The sequence below is a fragment of the Mauremys reevesii genome, linkage group 2 (genome assembly GCF_016161935.1).
Source record: "Mauremys reevesii isolate NIE-2019 linkage group 2, ASM1616193v1, whole genome shotgun sequence".
In the NCBI taxonomy this organism is placed as follows: Eukaryota; Metazoa; Chordata; order Testudines; family Geoemydidae; genus Mauremys; species Mauremys reevesii.
The window spans coordinates 280,752,253-280,768,896 of NC_052624.1; the positions used below are offsets into that span (position 1 = coordinate 280,752,253).

At 41.7% G+C, this 16,644-nt stretch overlaps 1 protein-coding gene across 19 annotated transcripts in view; it reads right to left on the reverse strand.

The window, feature by feature from the left end:
• TSNARE1 (t-SNARE domain containing 1) overlaps positions 1-16,363 on the reverse strand; it is a 667,577-nt gene extending 651,214 nt beyond the window's left edge. For 13 of the 19 annotated variants that reach the window (XM_039525402.1, XM_039525408.1, XM_039525403.1 and 10 more), the window contains exons 1-3: positions 12,209-12,358; positions 10,000-10,073; positions 3,876-3,929 (exon numbers count right to left, since the gene is read on the reverse strand). The gene's annotated coding sequence lies outside the window, so the exon portion shown is untranslated. Of the gene's footprint in view, positions 1-3,875; positions 3,930-9,999; positions 10,074-11,162; positions 11,253-12,208; positions 12,359-16,273 lie in introns of those variants that run through there. The other 6 variants (XM_039525389.1, XM_039525391.1, XM_039525390.1 and 3 more) reach the window with 6 other exon arrangements.
• Between the last annotated feature and the right edge of the window lie 281 nt (positions 16,364-16,644).

Here is a 16,644-nt window from a genome sequence, read left to right on the forward strand (position 1 = left end):
TCAGCGGAGTACTTCACTTGCATCCTGGTTTTTCATTCATGCTAGAAATCAGAGGAAAAGAGCATCTAGATAGATTTGTCATACATCCCTGTACCATAGAAGGGAAATTCAGAGTTGAGCACCCTTTCTTATTATAATCTCACAATACTTTCTATACCACTCAATAAGATTCATTTCAATGGGGCCCAGTTTTGACATTTGGCTAGGATGAGAATGAGTTATAGTAAATGAATAACCATGAAACTTCACTATGTTGAATGATCAGTACTTTATTTTGAAGAAACAGTTGTTTTTTCAAAGCAGAGTAGTGAAAAGCCTGAGGCCAGCATTTTCAAATGTGAATACCAAAAGTTTGCCACTTAATTTCAGTCAGGCCCTTATATTTAATGGAAGTTGCAGGTTCTCTTGCACATTGAAAATCAACATCACATATATCTGACTGCCTAAATATCATTTTCAGTATCAAAAGTTTTAACATTTTGACCTTGGTTGTCATTAGGAACCTCAATAAAGGCCACATAGCACTGGCAGATCTGTGCATGCTTCCCCGCTAACAGTTCTGCTGATTCACTTCAGGCCTGAGCTACAATACCAGTCAATATTCCAGCACTGGACTCAACGTACTGATAGTTCTACCAGTGAACTTTACTATCGCTAGTCAACTGCCCATTACTCCATCCCCACTTACTTCAACAGAATGAGCACCGAGCCCCAGACCTTCTGAAGCTCATCCATCCATCTGAAGCGATACTGATACACAAGCCAAGAAACTGGACATACCCAGACCTGGCAGGATGTATTTGTGAACTTACTGACTCTCAGGACAATGTTCCATTCCTACAACTACAAATGTGCATTCAGACGGGGCAGCTTTTAACAAAATAAAGTAAAAAGGCACCATCTAAACCGAGAAGGGATTTCTTAATGAGGCAGATCTTCAGTGGGTGTCAATGACCATCGAGACCTGCTGAGGGTCTGACTCCAAATGCTGGTGGCATTAAGGAAATCCCCACAATGCTTAGGAATCATGAAAAAGCCACTGCCACTCATTTAGTAATATGTTTATACTCACAGCTCCGGCAAAAGCACCAATAAGGACTACAAGACTGAAGTTGTCACAAATAATTATAAATAAAACTGGTCAAAAGGAACATTTTTTGTGAACCAATTATCAACGTTCACCCAGGTCTTCTAGTAAACAACGGCTACTTCATTAGGTCCTGTCACTGCATGAACGGCCACAGACACAAAATGCCTGCTCAAAGGATACAGTTTTCAAACTACATTTAAGACGCTAAGAAACACAGTGAGGGAAGAAATTGCTCTAAGCCATGACGCTGAACAGCACCTGGAAGGCTGCATATCAGACAATATAATTTTTGCTAATCAGTGATATCATCTACTTAACTCTCCAGATCCAGATTTCACACAGGCCTGTAACAGTAACTACCATAAAAAGTTTGCTTTGATTACCATTAACAAAGATCTGCAGCAAAAAACCTTCACACAATGCTTTTTAGGTTAGCACCTTAAATGGGGGATCTCCTAATGTTACCAGATTATCCATACATGTGGCAGCACCAGGGGGACGGATAGCTCAGTGGTTTGAGCATTGGCCTGCTAAACCCAGGGTTGTGAGTTCAATCCTTGAGGAGGCCACTTAGGGATCTGGGGCAAAAATTGGTCCTGCTAGTGAAGGCAGGGGGCTGGACTCAATGACTTTTCGAGGTCCCTTCCAGTTCTAGGAGATTGGTATATCTCCAATTATTACCTTTTATATTTTTACCACTGTAGAGAGATAAAATAGCCCCCATAAGTGGCAGATCCATCTGCAATAAGGAAAGGAGAGAGGTATTCACTAAGTGGTACTGCTACAAAAAGTTACAAATGCACATTTTAGCAGAGAGGTACTGTACTTACAAAAGCCACAGTAAAATTATACAAACTCAATTGATCAGTGTCTGCAGTTCCCATTTCAAGGCAGATGAAAGAGCAATAAATAGCGATCTAAGAAAATCAGTCATGCACAGCATTTTATTAAATAAGATGTTAGCCAGTGAGTCAGCACAGTTCTATTAGGCTCTTGCAGAGTCTCATCTAACTTTCCCATTACTAAACAGATAAACGGCAGCGCCTTTTTTTTTTTTTAAATGTCTTTAGCGTAAGATTTAAATATAAAACAAATTGCACAACAAAAGCCTTTTGGCTAGAACCAAGTGCAGCATCTGAAGTTTTCTCCATCAGGAGCTCTGAGCTTGTAGACAGACGTTATGGATGATCTAGGAGCGCTTTCCAATTGTTAATAGGATATGCTTATTCATCTTAAACTATATAGAAACAGAGCCACAGCAATTTAGTTACCATATTATAAGATATACAGGTAGCAACACCTAGAGTGAAGGTTGCCCAACACTTTCTAGTAAAGACCCACTTTTCAGTTGCTTATAACTTTGCCAAACCTTAACCATTTGTGCTGAAATGTTCCATGCTGGAACTTGGATGTCCATCTCGGGCTGAATTTTTCTGGACAGTTTCAACAAAAATGGTTCAGCTGTTTCTCAGAATGAGGTTAGGGGAAAGTATACAATCCTTGTGGTCCCTTCTAACCCTATGATTCTGTACTGTTTGCCCATGTTAAATTATTCTTACAAGTGTTTTGCTGAGAAATTTTAGCATTTCCATGCTTTGGAGCAAGAATTTGCCCTGGTTTGGATTGTGTCTTTTGCCATCGGCATGAAAATCAACCCAAATTTGTCTAAATTAGGAGCCTCTGAAAATCTCTGTTTGCACGTACAGAATAGAGACTTGCTAGAGCTCAGCAGCTAAATTCTCAAATGATTCTGTCTGCAAAGAACTTGCTCCAGATCCCAGCTGAGCATGACTCTCCCTGCAGTTGTTCCTCCGAGAAGCCAGGGTCAATGTGGCACAGGGCATAGGAACAAAGCTGGGAGACTAAGAGCATAGAAGAGACAATCCCATATCTAAGATAGTATTTTTTCTACAGGAGAGACCTGTTTTAGGGATGAATCAGGGTTGTGTAATGAAGGAAACTGTTTGTAGAACCCCTGTCTCGTTTACTGCAGAAGTTGAAAGGTGTGTGCTGAATGATGCAGGGGACTGCTGCAAGAGAAAGGATAATGTCATGGTTAAAGAAGCTGAAGGCTGCCCTAGAGAACTGGATTCTATCCCTGCTTCTGCCACAGAGCTCCTGTGTGAGGCTGGGCAAGTCAAATCAAAATGTTCACAGGCAATCACTGAATGCACGTTCTTCATTTTCTGGGTAGCCAGTTTACTCCACTCGGGTCTGGTTTAGTGAAGTGCGGAGCACTCCCAACTGTGGTCAGTAGGAGTGTCATAAACACATCAAGTGCTACATAAGGCAAAGGACTCTGAAAAGTCAGGTCCTAGATGCCACAAACTGGCCACCCAAAATTAGTGGACATTTGACACTGATGTCTCTGTACTTCAGTTCCCCATCTGTAAATTGGGAATAACGTCACTGCTTTACCTCACAAGGGTACTGCAAAGACACATTTGTGTAACGTTTGTGAACCACTCAGATGCTACAGGGATGAGTGGCATATGAAAGTTTATGAGGAAATTAACGATTCCGTATTCACAGCAGTGTTTGAATAATGTGCAGTAAAAGAAGCCCAGGGCCACACGTTGAACGATGAAAATAAAACAAAAATATTATTCGTTCAGTGTGCACTGTCCATCCTGGGCACTGAATGAGGCCGGGGTCCCGTAGGAAAAAAATAATGTGATCATGTAATTACACACACAGACACACACATTACTCCCTGTGTTCAAAACATCGCTCTTCATCAGTGTCAAGTGTCTTCACGCGCTTCTTCAACATCCACCTATTTTACCTTGCTTTCAACCAGGGATTTTCACTCCTGTGCTCTGTACTCTTTCCTTGTGTCCTAAGCAAGAACGGGTGTAAATAAAGAAATTGCACTGATTTTAGTTAACGGTGTAATGCTGCTGAACCAGTTCAATTAAATCAATGCAGCAACATCACAAGTGTAGTTAAACGCATGCAACTTCTGTATGTAAACGAACCCCGAGTCTGAATTCTAAAGTATCAGAACTCCAGAACAAGACTTAAATTTATGTTTTCCCTAACTTAATGTTCTAGGGTTGCCTAACGGATTTTTAAGATCTTTGTAGTAGGGGCCATGCCTCTTGCCATATACAGGCCTAATTAGCGTGGGGAATGAGTGTAAAACAAAATGAAAATGTTACACAATAAAGAGCACAAAACACTTTACAGCTAATTAATTTGCACTTTTATTGAGAATTTATAAAGATAGTATGACAAAAAATACCCACATAAGCCATCATAAGCATTTGCTCAACAAGCACTAAAACAATGACATTTCATATCAACATTTTTTTTTTTAAGACTACAACTCTGCAATACAACAAATGTTGCATTTTCGGGCACATCTACACTTAAATCACTGCACTGGTGCCACTCCAGCACTTTAATGAAGATGCTCTAAGCCAGCAGGAGAGAGCTCTCCCATCGGCTTAGTAAATCCACCTCCCCGAGAAGCAGTAGCCATGTTGGCGGGAGAAACTCTCCCCTCGACACAGCACTGTCTACACAAGGTTAGGCCGATATAACTACTTTGCTCAGGGATGGAAGTGCTGGAACTGGGGGTGGGGGAATGTTTCCATTATTTACAAGGCAATGGCTATCAGTGCCCCCACTACAAAAATTGTTCCAGCACCCCCACTCAGGGGTGGGGATTTGTCACACTCCTGAGTGATGTAGTTATACTGATATACGTCTGTAGTGTAGACCAGACCTTGGGGCTACTCTTCACTATGGGGAGATCGACGCTTCTGCAATTGATCCGGGGGGGTCGATTAGTGGGTTTAGTGAAAACCTGCTAAATCAACGGCAGAGCCCTCTCCGGTCGACCCCAGTACTCCAGCTCTCTGAGAAGAATAAGGTAAGTCGACCAGAGAGCGCCTCCCGTCGACGCAGCACAGTGAAGATACTACGGTATCTATGTCGACTCCAGCTATGTTATTCACGTAGCTGGAGTAGCATAACTTATGTTGACTTACCCCGGTAGTGAAGACAAGCCCTTAGTTTGATACCCCGTCCAAGAGGAAGTTGGAATAAACACTGTAGTTTTATTTTGCACCCATCCCTCCCAGACTTAACTATACAATTCATTTTCTAATTGCATTGGAGCTGTCATATTGGATCAGAGTAGTGATTCATATTAATATCCTATCTCTGACCACTGCCAGTTCTAGATGCTTCAGTGGAAGGTGCAAGAATCCCTGGAGGAACAAGTTATGGAGTAACCTGTGTATAGGAAAAGTTTCTTCCTAACCCCCATCATTTTATGCTCATGCCCTGAAGCATGAAAGTTTATCTCCTTCCCAGCAATCTTTTGATTAAATAGCACAGCAAGTGAGCAGTCAACACTAATAGCTACTGAGGATAAGCCCACCACAACCAAAGTACAGTGGATTTTAAAATGTGCTCCTTTATCAATTCAGACCCCAATCCTGCAAAACAAAGTTACAAATATGTGTACATAAACACTCCAACTTTCTCAGCCTGTCTTTGACTTTGCAATTTTATTGCCAATAAAATATTTGTTGCGGGCTGGAAATCAGAGTGAATTTAGACAGGATGATTTTTTTAAAAAAATCAGCTCGCTTTCTTTAACTGAACACTCCCATAAAGTATAGGAAATCTAGACCCAACAGCATCATGCCAGATCACAAGAACCAGAGGATGAAATTTACCCAGTTAGTTTTTAATGGACAAGAGAAATGCAAACAAGGGACACCCACTCTCCCACTCTGCAAGCAGTACAAGTAAATCAGATGTACTGGTATTTAATTCTTTATACTTTTATAATCTTAGGTATTATTAGCAATACAGGTAAAGGAAACTGTTAAGTGTGGTTCTTATATTGATCTCCTTAGCAGAAGTAGAATGCCAGTTAAAAATGCAAAGCAATGTTTTTAAAATGCCAAAATAACTGATCATTTGGTGGAAATAGCTGTTTGTTCATTAGAGCTATTGTGTTTGGGTGTCTTATTATATAATGATTAGGGGATAAAACGTGGGGAAGCAATGTGGCCTAATGGACAGAGCACCAGACTGGGATTCAGGACACCTGCAACTCCCAGCTCTGCCACTGACCTTCCCCAAGTCACTTCATGGCCCTGTGCGTCAATTTCCCCATGTGTAAAATGGGGATAATGATACTGACCTCCTTTGCAATACTCTGAGATCTAAGAGCTGGCTATCATCATCAAGTAGCCACTGCAAGATCGTCAATTTCTAATCTTCAAATCCATCCCAGCAACCACTGAATATTCTGCTTGCCAATGTCAAGATAAATAGCTAACCATTTTAAACATTTATTTTCTATTTTCGTATATTAAAAAGAAAACATCCAACAAGAGAAAACAGGTAGCATGACATGCTTAGTTCCCTGTAAGCTGTGTGGCCGCGTGGCCTCGCAGGCAGGAAGAGGCACCCCTCCCCCGGCCCAGCCCAACCCCGCCGGAACTGCCGTGGCCATGGAGAGGAGCGCCTCCTCCGGCCCTGCCCAGTCCAGCCCCACCAGAGCTGCTGGGGAAAGGAGCGCCTCCCCTGGCCTGGCCTGGCCAGCCCCACCAGAGCTGCCGGGGAGAGGAGCCCCTCCCCCGACACAGCCCAGCCCCGCCCCGCCGGAACTGCCGCGGCCAGGGAAAGGACTAGGGGGAGTCCTCTCTCCCCACTGCAGACCCATGGCAGCCTGCACCCCAAACCCCTCATCTCTAGCCCCATCCCAGCCCCACCCCAGAGCCCTCACCCCTATCTGGAGCCCTCACACCCCCCCCGAACCCCAACCCTCTGCCCCAGCCCTGAGCCCCCTCCTTCTCCCCGAACCTCTCATCCCCGGCCCCACCCCAGAGCCCTCACTCCCTGCACCCAAGCCTCTAGCCCAGCCCTGAGCCTCCTCCCGCACCCCAATCCCCTCATCCCCAGCCCCACCCCAGAGCCCTCCCTCCTCGCACCCCAACCCTCTGCCCTAGCCCTGAGCCTCCTCCCACACTCCGAACCCCTCGACCACACCCCTACCACACATACACATACATAAGGCCTTAACTATAGTTTAGACACAAATATTAAGGCTTCAGCTCTGGAAAGCAGTTAAGCGCATGCTAAACTTTAAGCATGTGCTTGAATCACAAGTTGAACAGGACAATCCACACATAATTAAAGTTCCCAGAGCCTATGTAGGCTCCTGCAGTCATCTAGGTCTGCAGTTGTGAATCCCAATGCAGGATCAGGAACTTTATGAGCAAAACTTACCCCGATGTATAATGGCTGCACAATATGCTTCTTACTAACTAAAACCCCAATCCTAAATAAACTAGAGACAGATAGTCTCCTGTGCCTGCATGAAGCCCTTGGTGACCAGATGTCCCGATTTTATAGGGACAGTCCAGATTTTGGGGGCTTTTTCTTCTATAGGGACCTATTACCCCCCACTCCGTCCTCATGTTTTACACTTGCAATCTGGTCATCCTATGGAACCCCCACTTTAATCAGCAGGTCTCTGCACTGCCACAGGCACCACTCCATGCTGAACTCATTGTAAAATCAGAGCTTCAGGCAAATTAAAGTTCTAAATTAAGAGATATACGACTTAAATGGTCCCACGGGCCTCATGTGGACACACTGCACTGGGGTGAATTTCACTCAAAAGAAGAAGAAATGTTTTATCATTTTTTTAAATCAGTTAAAAGTTTGTAGATTTACATATCTGGCAATCCCCTATGCATGAGAAACCAAGTGAAAGTGATTCAGCTAGGTTCACTCCCCAAGCTAAGTGAAGCATAGAAAGTCAGAAAGCAGAAAGGATTAAAAAAAAAGAAAAGATTTTTATAGTTCTTTCTATTTTAATCTATTCAATAGCTTCATCAATGATTTAGAGAATGGCAGAGGGTACACTTATAAAGTTTGCAGACAATACCAAGCTGGGAGGGGTTGCAAATGCTTTGGAGGATAGGATTAAAATTCAAAATGATCTGGAAAAACTGGAGAAATGGTCTGAAGGATGAAATTCAATAAAGACAAATGCAAAGTACTCCTCTTAGGAAGGAGCAATCCGTTCCACACATACAAAATGGGCAATTACTGCCTAGGAAGGAATACTGCGGAAAGGGATCTGGGGGTAAGAGCGGATCACAAGCTAAATATGAGTCAACAGTATCACACTGTTGCAAAAAAAGCAAACATCATTCTGGGATGTATTAGCAGGAGTACTGTAAGCAAGACACGAGAAGTAATTCTTCCGCTCTACTCCGCGCTGATTAGGCCTCAATTGGAGTGTTGTGTCCAGTTCTAGGTGCCACGTTTCAGGAAAGATGTGGACAAATTGGAGAAAGTCCAGAGAAGAGCAACAAAATTGATTAAAGGTCTAGAAAACATGACCTATGAGGGAAGATTGAAAAAATTTGAGGGTTTCTTTAGTCTGGAAAAGAGAAGATTGGGGGGGGCAGGGACACATGATAGTTTTCAAGTACATAAAAGGTTGTTACAAGGAGGAGGGAGAAAAATTGTTCTTCTTAACCTCTGAGGCTAGGACAAAAAGCAACAGGCTTAAATTGCTGCAAGGGCGGTTTAGGTTGGACATCAGGAAAAACTTCATAACTGTCAGGATGGTTAAGCACTGGAATAAACTGCCTAGAGAGGTTGTGGAATCTCCATCATTGGAGATTTTTAAGAGCAGGTTAGACAAACACCTGTCAGGGATGGTCTAGATAATACTTAGTCCTGCCATGAATGCAGGGGACTGGACTAGATGACCTCTCAAGGTCCCTTCCAGTCCTACAATTCTATGTTTTTATGACAGAGGCAGGGAATCCAAAATATTATTTTTATCTTGAGAGCACACCTTTAACATTTGCAAAAGAGTCAACAATTCAAAATACCATGTTATTTTAGCTACCTATTTTAAATAATAGGGGGAGTGGTGGCTATTATCATTTAAAGGCTGTCTAGCTTTTCTTTATACGAATAAGTTAACCCATCAAAAAAAAGAGAGAGAGACCAAATACCCCCTCCCCTCTGTTTTTCTTAAAACTTGTTTATGTAATTGTTAAACCAGTTAAGGGGTTAATTATTTAAGGTAAAACGTCCCTATATACTGTATGCATATGTGTGTGTATGTGTCATGTAACTTATGTAAGCTTTAAATAAAAGTTAAAAAAAGTAAAGTTGGTAAGTAATAACTCAAATTAATTAAGTAGTTAATAATAAATAAAATAAATAAATGCTACAAAACAGTCTAAGCACAGCTGTAAGTACAAGTCCAACTTTCACCTAAGCAGGGTGTTAAAATACCAAAAAACTAAATTAAATAATAACGTAAAAATGGTTAATTAAAAGGTATTTAAAAAAAATAAAAAAACCTTTACCAAAAGGTACCAAAAAATTTGTTCCCCTCGTGGGTCATAAAAACCTTGTAGCCATGCCTTTTTCCCATATTATGTATTTCACCAAGCCAACAGTTTCTGTGCCTTAACTTGTAATGTCAAAAAAATCCTCAGCAGCAAAATCATTAGGGCTTTTCTAGCAGTCGCTAGAAAGAAAAAGTGCTTTTGTATTCGGTGCTAAAAAAAAAAAAAAGTAGGCAAAGCAAACTGCTTCTAACTCAAGTTTAGTTAATAACTAAATAACAACAAATATTTAAAATTAAAAACCCCTAAACATTTAATCGTATATAAAAAGTCCTCCAGCAATAGTGCTAGAGGAGAAAAAAAGTAAGCCAAATACTTTCATCTTAAAATATAAGCAATTAAATGTTGTTAAAAAAAAATCCTTTTAAATTAAAAAAAGGTTATGTCCAGTATGTCTAATGTGCATGTACAAGGTAAAAAAAAACCTTTACTACTCCTAACCTGTAAGTGGTAAAAGCAAGCAAGGTAATGACTTTAAAACAAGTTCAAGCATCTACATACCTTCTTAATCTAACTAATCAGTTGTGTATTATTCCATAAATAGGTATCAGGTTAGTTGCAACTCCAAACTTACCCTATAAAAAAAAAAAGTCGGCAACATATAATCGTTTTGCTTTATGCAGAAATCATTACTTTAAAAAAGTGTTAAAGCTTCTTCAACATGTAGCAAATTTTGCTACCCGCAAAATACATTGCGCTTATTGTTATAGGTCCTAATTCATCAATGTAAAATGTAAAATTAATCTAATTACAATTGTGCCTTCATATTTCCTAAAAAATTAGCACCCGCTTTAACTCTTTTTCCACCCATTTCTGTTTTAATCTAGAATCTAAAGATTAAAAAAAAGCAGGTTCCTAACTTAATAATCACATTAACAAAACAAAAAGTAATGGTCTCAAGTTGCAGTGAAAAGATTAGGTTAAATATTAAAAAAAACTTTTTCACTAAAAGGGCAGTGAAGCACTAAAATGGGTTACCTAAAAAGGTGGTAAAATTTCCTTCCTTAAAGGTTTCTAAGGTCAGACTTAAGGTCAGTTTCTTTGTGGTACCACACTATTTTAACAGTAAAATTAAAATCTAACCACCATGGTGTCTGTCCTTCTTTGACACCTGGGGTGATTCAATCCTTGCAAAAATCAGTCAAAAATATAGGTATGTTTGTCTCAATAAACAATTGATGTAAAATGAACTCTTACATATATTTATTATTAGCTTTAATTTAAAATTTGTCAGGCAATCTGGCCAGTTGTTTGGCAAAAACCCAAATTACAATTCAAAAGTTCCTTAAGCAAACCATCTTCCTATTAGTGTAACATTAATAGTTATATTATAGCTATAGTGCTGTTTAATGTCATATATTTTGCTTGGTTCTCATAATATAGCTAACGTAACCTGGTATTAAACTACAGAGTTATCACCCCAACAAAGGGGGGGGATATATATATTTAATAAAAGTAATCTTTTTATTATTTATCTATTTTTTATTTGTAAATTTGCCCTTGTAAAATATTTTGTTTAAAAATAGTAAAAAAAAATTAAAATTGCTAAATTAGTAAATGTTATAACATCAAATCTCACTATGCTGTACCAAAAAAAAAAAAAATTCTTTACAGGTGCTCAGCAACAGAACAAAACCCTCAAAAAGAACCCAAATCCATCTTACAGTACTATGCTAACAGCATTGCTCCTCCTCTGCAGCAGTCTTCAGGTCCTAACAATTCGTTCAAAAAGGCAAACTCACAAGCTCCAGTGTCTGTACCATGTAAAACAAACAAAAATAATAATAATAATAGGAGATATACCAATCTCCTAGAACTGGAAGGGACATTGAAAGGTCATTGAGTCCAGCCTCCTGCCTTCAGGAGCAGGACCAAGTACTGATTTTGCCCCAGATCCCTAAGTGGCCCCCTCAAAGACTGAACTCACAACCCTGGTTTAGCAGGCCAAGGCTCAAACCACTGACCTATCCCTTCCCCACAAAACAAACAAAAAACTTTGTTGTAAACCTCCAAATAATAAACTCTTAATGCTAAAGTAACCATGGGCTAAAAAAATATAAAAACACTCTTCGGTACATTGGTGCCTTCCTTAAAGCCATATAATTTCATCCCCAGTATGTCAAACTTAAAAAAAATTAATATAAAAACACTTTTGTTGCTCTGGTGCAAAAACACTCTTTGGTACATTGGTACCATAGTCAAAACTAACAGTATTAAGATTATTGCCTAAACTAATATCATCAGTGTGCGTGTATATATATGTGTGTGTCTTAAAATATAATATGTATAAAAACTAAACATATGGTAAAAGGCTATACCAAGTAAAGATGTAACCCTCAGCTAACACATGTAACCATGTCACCTGTAGTAACCTAAAAAAACCCATCCTCTCATCAATAACTTCAGGGTAAAAGGTGGCTACATTTATATCAAAAATATCATAAAAACCATATGTCAAATATCAATTTATGCATACAGTATACATATATAGCATAATTATGGATTTTTAAAAGCTGTACATTTAATTTAAAATATATAGTTGCAATTTAGTAGTATTAAAGTTGGTTTTATATATAAAACAAAAAAAGCCACTTGGTCTAATCCTTATTAAAAAATGCCACTGCTTTCTACAAAGGGCAGCTCAAATTCGGGGTCTGTGACACTACACCCTAATTAAAACTCTTATTTAACTAAAATGCCATTATGGTACCTCCTTAACTGGGTCCAATCCAGATAAGAATGTATTTGGTCACTTGGCAGCTCCACTCAGCAGGTCACCTCAAAAATAACGTCTACAGCAATGTGCCTCCTTTGGTAGTATTCCTCCCAACGTCAAAAGTTTCACTAATGGCCTGGTGTTCTAACAAAAAAATCAGTACATCAAAGTAATGTCTAAGGTAAACACAGTGCGGTGTGGCCAAAAAAAAAAGGTAACAACAAAATCCGTCATCTTCACCATTGGTAACCCGCCTGGTTAACCAAGTATATAACGGGTAACATTTATCAAAAGCGACAAGTATGATAATAACCAAATATCAAATTATTTTTATGGTCAATTAAGTGTAAGGTCACATTAAATGTTGTTACACCCCACAGGCATTTATACCCACATCTTAATTGGGCAAATGGTGCTTCCATCAGTCATCTAGTGTATAAAAGGCACAGGCTTTAAACATACAGTAAGGCCCTAATTTAGGTGATAGGGTTCATTGGCAATTCACCCTACCAAGGGGGTGCCTGTAGCCCAGCTTACGTGTATTATATTTATTGCTTTGTTATTTTGCTTTATTGTGTTTAGTAGTAATGGAAGGAACCTACAAGCTTTTATCCTGTAAAATTTGGCTTTAGTAAATAGTGCAAGGCTTAAGGCCTATAACCTTTGGTATAAATATACTTAAGTAACTTGTGAGTTATAGGAAACTAAAAGTAGCATGCAAAAGGGGGAATTCTGTCCAAAATACTAACATTAGCCACCCACAAAACACAGCTGACCCCAGCACAAAACATAGCTAACACCAACATCCAAGAAGTTCCGAATAGGACCTCTAACTGCAAAGCCGGCATAACGGCAAATTAACGTGTATGCTAATAGGGTAACATCATACATATACTAACCTATACAAAACAAACACCTTAAGAGGAGATAATACAAATGAAGACTTTTATTGTACACCTCTACCCCGATATAACTCTACCCACATGAAAAATCTCAGCGATGACTTCAGGGGGAGTTTACCTACATAGGGACTGCAATACTGGATGCTATACAGATGCTAGTATGGATCTATCATCCTCCATTCAGCCTCTAACTTTACAGCCCATAGCCTGGGTTAAAGTTTTCACTAGTATTTATCAATGGGCTCTGTAATAGTGATACCGCCCATTGTTAAGAATGCTGATTCCAGAGCAGACACCCTCCTGTAAAATAAGGCCCCAGTCCTGTAAGCTTTTCTGCATGGACACAACTTTACACTAACACATAGAATCATAGAATATCAGGGTTGGAAGGGGACTCAGGAGGTCATCTAGTCCAACCCCCTGCTCAAAGTAGGACCAATCCCCAACTAAATCATCCCAGCCAAGGCTTTGTCAAGCCAGGCCTTAAAAACCTCTAAAGAAGGTGATTCCACCACCTCCCTAGGTAACCCATTCCAGTTCTTCACCACCCTCCTAGTGAAAAAGTTTTTCCTAATATCCAACCTAAACTTCCCCCACTGCAACTTGAGACCATTACTCCTTGTTCTGTCATCTACTACCACCAAGAACAGTCTAGATCGATCCTCTTTGGAACCCCCTTTCAGGTAGTTGAAAGCAGCGATCAAATCCCCCCTCATTCTTCTCTTCTACAGACTAAACAATCCCAGTTCCCTCAGCCTCTCCTCATAAGTCATGTAATCCTTTTTGTTGCCCACATAGCTTCACTTAAGTCAGTACGGTATGCCTAAACACAGAGTCTGCCCAGGCAGAGTAGCTTGCAGACCCAGAGCTCAAGATTGTACATAATATTTATATAGCACCCAAAAATTTGCTACACACTTTGCAGAGCCAATAAGAAGACATATGTCCTACAATCTCATTTCACACATGACGGAGTGAAGAGTGTAACATCAAGGGTTGCAGGGTTTCAGCAGTGCTAAGATCACCTGGCTGCAGTTACGCGGAGCACAAGTCTCCCTGCTTCCATTAAAGCCACATTTTGGTTTTATTTACATTAACTCATTGCTTGTAGGTGGCGTGGAAGAACTGAGTTTTGGGGAGGGAATGATGAGAGACATTTATTGTTTGGTTAGCAGGCACCGGGAAGGCGTTCTGCATGTAGGTGTCATCGCTGAAGAAGTCAGAGCCAAGAGTGGGAGATGAAAACAAAGAGGACATCAAGGCTGGAGTCAGTGACTGAGCAGAGGAGAAATGCTACAAGATGAAAAGTCAGAGATGTAGGTTGGGGCTGAGTCATCATTAATCAACCCAATAAAAAGCTCAAGAGGTATAATATGCCACTCAATGACTGCCCTCATGACTAAGAAAAATACCAGCTTAATTAAAAGGGTCACTACCAGGGTAAATATATTTTTAAAGGATGAGTCTTACCCTTGTCACCACTAGCTGAAATGGGGGGGGGGACGACATTTAAAATCTAGGTTGCTTTTCAACATTTTGTCTTGACCACACAAACATATCCATCCCTACTGAACATTACACATGCAACTAGTGACACAGTCACATACTTAAGTTAAGCACATGCAAATATTGGGTTGCAAACACTGTAGGAGACTATTTGAAATGCCAGGTGATGTTCTTTTTCTTAACTGCAAAAACATTTTTATTGTTTTAGAAAATATTTTTTATATATTTCATAAACCAAGACACAGGTCGGACCTATATTTCCTGACAGTGTCCCTTTAAATGTTTGATTCTGGTTGATATTTATACTATGAATCTAGTTTTATGTGCATTTAGACATTTAGAAATTAAAAAATATAGATACAGAAAAATCCTGCTCTATGATCACTCAAGGGCAGTGTAGAAAGTGATGCTTTCTAAATCTGAAAAAAGTTGTAAGAAGTTTTGCTTGCTTTATAGGATTTTGATAGAGGTGTTGCTAGTAACACCTTCCTAGAGGTGATAAATACCATTTTAAAAACATGCTATGTAATACCACGGAGTAGTCACCAGGAATACAATCAACTTATCATATCCATGAGTGACGTAAGTGAGCAAAACCTTTTATTTAACAATGGTCAGAACCGACTATCATCCAAAGTTTCTATTTCAGAGAGAGGTTATGCACTATCCAAGTTTCACTGCATTCAAAAAAGCCTTAGCTTCACAGTGACATTTCCAGCTAGAGGGGGAAAATGTATCCATCTACTTAGGTGTACCGTGAAATGTTTTCCCCAAGCCATTTGAAAACCAAATCCTGTGGTTGCTATGCATGAAACGCTCTGATATGGAATTACATAGGGGAAGGGGAGTTCAGGTAACTGCCACTGTTGAAGATATACGTTCTCTGCAGACACACCCTAGGAGAAGTTCAGAGGAGAGCTCCACTGTGACACCTGCAGGCAGTTCTCTGGAGGGAGCACTCCAAGAGGAGATGGGGTAAAATTGACACCTATGCACCTCCCACTCCCTGGTGAGATGGGAGAGCTCAAACAGCTGGTATTCATTCACACACCCTCAGTGAAATGCCTCATGAGGAGTCACATGAATGGGTCTGCAAAGGTCAGGCTGGTGGGCCAGCTCCCCTCTGCATGTCTCTTCCCCCTCATTATAGGGGGACCAACAGGTGGAGATGAAGGGAAGCCACTAGATCCCAGACTCTCCTACTGGACAGATGCTCCAGAGGGAGCTCAGGTCTCTGATACAGTCACCCTCCTTGTTTGCAGAAGGTTCCCTAGAGGGAGGCCAGGCTCAGGTACTGCAGAAATAGAGAGACCCTTAAAAGCGAGGAGTTCTGCTGCCAAGGGAGAGAATGACAATCCAGGCCTCTGATCCATGCACCCTCCTCCTCTTTGCATGGGCCCCCCCCCGGTCCTCCACCTACGCACCCCTTCTCTCCGCGGGGGGACCCCGCAGGCCCTGACCCATCCACCCCTTCTCTCCGCGGGGGGACCCCCAGATCCCGACCCCCCCATTCTCCTCTCTCTGGGGGGGGACCCCGCAGTTCCCCCGCCGTCCGTCTGCAGGCGGGACCGCGCAGGCCCCGACCCACGCACCCGCCCCCCGCTCTCCGCGGGGCCTCGAGGCCGGGCGCCCCCCGCCGCACGCAGCTCACCTGCAATTGTGCGGGCAGCGCCGGGGAAAACCCAAACATCACGTGACCGCGCGACCGCCCCGCCCAGCGGAGGCCGCCGCGCCAACTACAACTCCCAGCGAGCAGCGCGCCGGGCGGGGCTTGAGTGAGCCCTGCCCCCCTGCGCCATCCCTGGGTAATGCCCAGCCCTGGCCTGGCGCTCCCCTCAGCCCCCACCTCCCTCGAGTCCCGGCCCCCTGCCTGGCTCTTCATTCCCTGGCCCCGATCCTGGCTGCCTGCCCCGCCCCTCCCCGATCCTGGCTGCCTGCCCCTGCCCTCCCGGCCCCGATCCTGGCTCAGATCCTCCTCTCATTCCCAACCTAGCTGCCTGCCCCTCCCCGCCCTGATCCTGG